The following is a 7,147-nucleotide window of genomic DNA, read 5'->3' as shown; positions in this document are numbered from 1 at the left end:
AACATAAATGCTTGTGTAATGGAAGGAATTTGGCTGCTTAAATAATAGGAAAGAGGGAAATTTTTGTTGTATTTTAAATCTAGAAATAAATATTGGACCATATGAATTTACAGCCTCCTAGGGTGCCAGCAGTCCTCATAAGCAAGGCTTCAAAACTGTATTACTAGGTTAAAGAGAAGCTAACAATATACGGGGCCATTCATACTACCTTTTAACCAGGTTTTGAAACCGATTCTTCCACGTGAAGTTCATATTGGGCCCGATTCTGTCACAATCCATGTCGAGGCTTGCACAAGGAAATGCCCCTTACCCCGGGGTATCCAGAATTGGGCTAAAATCCGTCTTTTCTCAAAAGACCCGGGTTCCGCGAAATATGAACTTGCCCCCGATCATGATTGGGGCAAATTCAGGGAGGGATGAAGGTCAGTGGGCGGGCAGAGGTCAGAGCATTCCCTCCCCTCATCGGAGGAGGAGGAGGAAAGAGCCAAAGGAAAAAGAGGAATCTGGAGTCAAAGGGTGGCAGGAGGCAAAAGGGGAAATCAGGGTGACGAGGGCTGCAAAGGGCTGTCAGAGGGAGGGTGGGGGGAGTAGAGAAAGTGATGGAGGAGGAGGAGGATGAAGGAGCCATGGGAAGAAGGGAGCCATGGAGGGCATGGAGCAGGAGGAGGAGGATGAAGGAGCCAGGGCAGCTCAGAGGAGGGGAGGGTCGGAAGGAAGGAGGAGGAGGAGGATTGCCAAGGGAAATTGGGCTGCGGGGCTAAGCCAGGAGATGTAGGGAAATCAGGCTGCAGCAGAATGAGCCTTTTTTATTTTTGACAATTTATATGCATGATTTTTTGGGTGCTTGCTTGTGCTAATTTCATTTCCTCTTGCTCCTGGATTATTATTATTATTATTATTATTATTATTATTAGTGTTATATGAGGGGCTACATTCAGAATACCTGCGCTGCATTTCCCTTTTATTCCCAATTGATTCCATGGGTCAGCTGGAACTGGCAGGTCACTCTCTCTCAGCCTCAGTGGAAGGCAATGGCAAAGCTTCTCTGAAGAAAATGTAGCAGGAGGAAAGGGGTCAGTTCAGTTCAGGTCAAAGGCAGGGCATGAACGGAGCTCGCACCGTTAATTTAAAAAAAAATTTTTTTTTAATTATTTTTGACAAAATATGTGCATGTTTTTTTCTTGAGGCAGATATATAGATGGATAGAACATGGCTAGCTGCTGTAGCTGGTTCACTTTCCCTTTCGTTTGCTCGCTCTCAGCAAAGGGGAAATGTTACAATGGGCAAGACTTGCGAATGGAATGCTACAATTCGAATGTTACATTTGTTGCTCTATTTGGCAAATTGGCAAAATGATACATGCTTTTGCTACTGTCTCTAAGGAATTCAGGGGTAGCCCTGAATTGCTTTTAAAAGCCAAAAAGAATGCATGACAATCGCATCCTTTTCTGGCATTTCCAAGGTGAGGAATTTATTATTATTATTTTTATTATGATTATTACATTCTGGGGTGGCAAGGAGTGGGGCATTAGCTTTGGAGAAAAGGAAGGGCATAAACAGAGATAATAACAAAACATAAAGTCTTTAATTCCATGTGATTAAGTCTTGTTCATTCAAATTATTAACTTAGAATACCTCTATAGACTTCAGCTAGTTTGCATCTGAGCAAGGAAGTAGCTGCTATGCAAGCCATGCTTGGTAGTTTAATTTTAATGTGTATGTAATTGTTATTATTATTAATATCAATTTTATTTGTAAGTTGTCTTTCTTCAAAAGTGAGACCCAAGGCAACTGAAAAAGAGTCAGCTAAAAAAACCAAGAAACTTTTAAACACAATTAAAATTATCACTTTAACATGATAGAATATAAACAGTATAAAATATTTATTTTAAATATCTAGTTTCATGCAATATAATTTCCAAGTTAACTTTAATGTATTTACTATTTTATGTATTTGTCACTGAATATCCAAATAATTGAGCCAGCATGGTGTAGTAGTGATGTAGTTGGACTAGGGATATCCATATGTCTACTTGAAGGCACATAACAACAACAAATGGGCAATTTAACTTGTCAGAAGTTGCTTTGACACTTGAATTGATAAGATACATTTTGGTATTGTGGTTACAATGTTAGGGGCCTATTCACACCTCAGAATTATAGTGCTCAATCCCACTTTAACTATCAGGGTTTCATTCCATGGAGTCTTGCGATTTGAAGTTTAGAGAGGGACATTTAGACTTTTCAGCCAGACAACTTTTCTGGTACCTCATCAAACTACAAGACACAGGATTCCCCAGCAGTTGAAGTGGAATAAAAGTGCTATAACTATGTAATGTGAATAGGCCCCAGGTTAAAAGCGCTTAGGCCAAATCCTCCTTCTGCCGGGAAACTTGCTAGGTTTCTCACACCATTGGCTATGCTGGCAAGGGCTGATGGGATCTGCAGTCCACTATCATTTGCAGGGCTACACATTGCCCCCCTGCACTTCAGAATGTGGCTTTAGAGTTAGAAGAGAACCTGGGACTGTATGGACTACAGCTCCCATCACCCTCTTGCATCTGATTCCTCACCCTCCCTAAGACTCAGCCCATCTTCCAGGAGACACAGGCCTTAAAACCATGAATCTGGGATTTAATATTGAGATTTGACAGCTGAGTTCAAGGAGAGCACTTGCAGGTCTGGCCTAACAAATGCTGCAGCCTGATGTGAAGCAACAAATCGAAAGTGCACAGAACCCAAAGTCAGAAGATCCCATTGACAGGTCTCTTCACCCTTGATAGTAGAAATACAGTAGGGACAAGGTAAGCAAACAACAATATGCAGTCTTTCCATAACATTGCAAATCTCCTGTCTGGGGTAGTCTGTGACCACCTCATTAGCCCTCACCAGACCTGTTGTTGCCCTAAATTAATAAGGATTGCAGCTTAGACAGTCTTGGGAGCTGTAGTGTCTAGTCCTCACTCAGCCCTTGGGTGGTTTTGGACCAATCTCTGTCTCTCAACCTGATATAACTCAGGTGGTTATTGTAATGAAGATAAATGCAGGGAGGAAGATATGTCAATATGATCTTACTGGAGGTAAGGCAAAATATGAATGTAATAAATAGGAAAACACTACTGATGCTACCCATCAGCAGCAAGTCAAGCTTCAGGGAAACCTAACTGCCATGACAGATCCTTCTTTTGAGAAACACTTCTGATAGCTTTGATGGAGAGAAGGGGGCAGCAGTGACTCTCTCAACCAGGGGACCATTCACACCATGTAGCTGTAGTACTATAATTCCACCTGAACTGCCAAAGGTCTGCCCTAGGGAACCCTGGGATTTGCAGTTTAGGGAGGGTTATTTAGAATCCTCAGGCAGAGAGCACCTCTAGTGCTCCTTCTTCTTCTTGTTGTGTGCCTTCAAGTCCTTTCCGATTTATGGTGAACCTATCATGGGATTGTCTGGAGCTGAGAGTGTGTGACTCACCCAAGGTCACCTAGTGGGTTTCCATAGCCAAGTAGGGAACTACAGTTGTAATCCAATGCTCAGAGCACTCCACCGAGCTGCCCCCTCTCTAGTGCGTCAACAAAGTATAGGATTCCATAGGATATAGTAATTGAAGTCAAGGTAGAATCATATAGGCTGTGGCCACACTACAGAAATAAAGCAGTTTGACATCACTTTAATTGCCATGGCTCAATACTATGGAATTCTGGGATTTGGCAGGGCACCAGACCTCTCTGGCAGGATGAAAGAACAGAGGGCATGATTATCAATTTTGAAGATGACACCAAATTAGGAGGAGTAGCTAATACTCCAGAGGACAGGATCAACATTTTAAATTGCCTGAATAGACTAGAAAGCTGGGCCAAAGTTAACAAAATGAAATTCATCATGGAGAAATGTAAGGTATTGCACTTAGGGCAGAATAATAAAATGCACAGATACAGAATGGAGGACACCTGTGAAAGAGATTTAGGAGTTCAAGTAGACCACAAGTTGAACATTGAGTCAACAGTGTGATGTGGCAACTAAAAAGACCAATGTGATTCTAGGCTGCATCAATAGAAGTATAGTGTCTAGATGGAAGGAAGTAAATAGTGCCACTATATTCTTCTTTGGTCAGGCCCCACCTGGAATATTGTGTCCAGTTCTGGGCACCACAATTTTAAAAGGACATTGAGAAACTGGAGCATGTCCAAAGGAGGGTGACTAAAATGGTGAAAGGTCTGGAAACCATGTCCTGTGAGGAACGACTTAGGGAGCTGGGGATGTTTAGCCTGGAGAAGAGAAGGTTAAGAGGTGATATGCTAGCCCTGTTTAAATTAAAATATTTGAACGGATGTCACAGTGAGGAGGGAAACCAGTTGTTTTCTGCTGCTTCAGAGAATAGGACCGGAACAATGGATGCAAGCTCCAGGAAAAGAGATTCCACCTCAACATTAGGAAGCAAACCTAGACAGTAAGGGCTGTTGGACAGTGGAACACTCCCTTCCTCGGGGAGTTGGTGGGAGTCTCCCTCCTTGTGTTACGGGAAAAATGTTCCAGGGCAGGAACCACTTCAATTGGACATCTTTAAGCGCGGCTGGATGGTCATCTATGATTCTATTAATTCAAAAGAGACGGCTAGATATCTCACTAACACTTCCCAGAACCCTAGCATTGAGCCATGAAGGTAAAGTGGTGTCAAACCACTTTATCATTTTACAGGGTGGGCAGCAGCCATAGCACTAAAACTGGGCAACGTGAACTGGCTTAACAGCATCTGCACTACCAGAGATAATCCAGTTGACACTGCTTTAATGCTACGGCTCAATGTAGGGAATTGTGTAAGTGGCAGTTTTGTGAGACATTGGGAGCCTGCGTGGAGTAGCGGTTTGAGCGGCCTGGCTTAGACTGCGGAAAAGGGTCTGAAATCCTGGCTCGGCCATGTTAAACCATGGTCACCTTGGGGCCGTCCACTCTTGCAGGGCCTCATAGCCATGGCAAACCCCCTCTGAAGAAACCTGCCAAGAAAACTCTGTGAAACAACACAACAACAAACCATGAGGCATTTTAGCCTTCTCTGTCAGCAAACAAACTACAGTCCCCAGAATCCCACAGCATTGATCCAGAGCAAGCTAAAATGGCGTCCGCAGCGGGTATTCTCGCAATGGGGAGGAGGGGCCTGGATGAGGGGCGGGGCAAACTAGCTTTAACCCACGCCTCCCACGCTTTTGCCCGGAGACAAAACAAGCGCAAGACTGACGGCTGGCTCTAGGTGGCGCTTGACGTCTGGAGGGGCTCATCAGGCTTGTAGGCCGCAGGAGGAGGGGGTTCGGAGTGACGCAATCGCTTCGCGGGGCAAAGGCCCGCGCCGAAGGAGGGGGGAGCCCCGCTCTGACAGGATCCAGCTGCTGGTCTGGAGAGCTACCAGGTACTCGAGGGTCCAGCCCTTTAGCGGGGCGGGGGGGGGGAGGAGGCAGCGCTTTGTTACTGGGGCGTCCGGGTTTTGCCTGGAGACCCACACGACCATCTGAAAGAGGTCGCCGCCCATTGGCTGGGCAGGGGAGGAGCAAGCAGCAGAATAGGGGCGCGGCGGGCGGAATGGACATTGGCCTAAGCCCGGGGGGGAGGACTCTTTTTTGCCCAGGCAGCCGCCCCCCGATTCCAAGGGAATGGGAGGCGGCGGAGGCAAAACGGCCATTTTGGGCCCCAAAGGGAAATACAAAAGGGCGCCATTTGTGAAAAAGAAGGCGTCCATTCCCTTGGATGCATCCACACTGGAGCAAATAATCCAGTTGGCACCGCTTTAACTCTTGTCGACTCTTTGCTATGGAATTCTGGGAGTAGGGTTTGTTGTGGGCCCAAGGGCCCACAACAAACTCCAACTCCCGAATTCCATAGCCTTGAGTAGAAAAGAGTTTAAAGGCGTGCCAAATGGTTATTTCTCCAGTGTGGATGCAGGAAGGTGGTTGCAGTCCAAAAGGATAAGGTCGCACCTGTGTTTGGGTGCCTTTGAATCGTTTTTGACTTAATAATGCTAATAATAATAATAAATTTATATCCTGCCTCTCCCTAGGATCGAGGCGGCTACAGTACATTTCAATAAAACAGAAATATACAAAAATGTACACACATAAATTATAAAAACAAAAACACCAACCCTACACAATCCCCTACCCTTCTCCACATCAACAAAAACAAATAGCAATAGAGTACAGTTAACACATTAATTAAAATGAGGGCGAGTGAGGCAGCATGGCGAGAATGATGGCCTTCCCTGTCACGGGTTACCTTGGCAAGATTTGTTCAGAGCCGGGTGGCTGACCCCCAAGGAGACTGAGAAGTGCGACTGCCCAGGGTCACCCAGTGGGGATCCGGGTGGGCATGGATTCGAAACCCTGGTTCTCCAGAGTCACAGTCCAAAGTTCAAACCCATAAGCCTAACTGGCTCTCTGTGATTTGCTCAAGTTTGCCCCCTTGGGGTTCCGTGGCCGAACGGGGTTTGGGTTAGCCATGGAGACCCAGTGGGGTGACTTTGGGCAAGTCGCCCTCTCAGCTCCTCAGAAGAAGCAGTGGCATACCCCCTTCAACAAAATCTTCCCACAGAAAACCTCATGACAAGTTACGTCAGAAATGACATGAAGGCAACAACAACAAAACCACAACAAATTCTGGCTAGGGCTGCTGGGAGTTGGAGTCCAAAAGAAAAGGTTTGGAGGGGCATGTATTCCTTTCCAGGGCCCTGGTTTGGAATGAGCACCCATTTATAAAGGAGGGCACGACCATAGGTCCTAACGCCATAGGATCGGGCAAAACTCTCCTTCACAAAGCTCTACTACGGGTTGATAGTGAAGACTCTGTTCCACCATCCCACTGTGCTTCCAGACCCCCGGCAGAAATCGATAGCAAAAAAACACCTCAGATAGATGTGCTGAGCCCTTTGCTTGTTATTCCATGCCTCTGGTAAGAGATATTGCATTTCTGTTCCATATTTTCCTTCCCTGGAGAGAAGTCCCCAAGTAGCCAACACAAGGCAGGGGGACGTCACAAGGCAGCGATAGTCATGGCCTCCCTTATGAAAGTCTTGAGCGGACAGTAGAATTGCAGTGTAAAGGCCCACAGACATACAGCATCTTTGCAACTACTGTAATAAGTGTTGTAGCTCAGCCGTGGTGT

At 45.7% G+C, this 7,147-nt stretch overlaps 1 protein-coding gene across 1 annotated transcript in view; it reads left to right on the top strand.

The window, feature by feature from the left end:
- The first annotated feature begins 5,341 nt into the window (after window positions 1–5,341).
- ABHD14A (abhydrolase domain containing 14A) overlaps window positions 5,342–7,147 on the top strand; it is an 18,258-nt gene continuing 16,452 nt past the window's right edge. Inside the window, exon 1 of the mRNA XM_042454600.1 lies at window positions 5,342–5,402. The gene's annotated coding sequence lies outside the window, so the exon portion shown is untranslated. The remainder of the gene's footprint in view (window positions 5,403–7,147) is intronic.

The sequence above is a fragment of the Sceloporus undulatus genome, chromosome 2 (assembly GCF_019175285.1).
Source record: "Sceloporus undulatus isolate JIND9_A2432 ecotype Alabama chromosome 2, SceUnd_v1.1, whole genome shotgun sequence".
Lineage (NCBI taxonomy): Eukaryota > Metazoa > Chordata > Lepidosauria > Squamata > Phrynosomatidae > Sceloporus > Sceloporus undulatus.
This window is presented reverse-complemented; position numbering and strand designations above follow the sequence as displayed.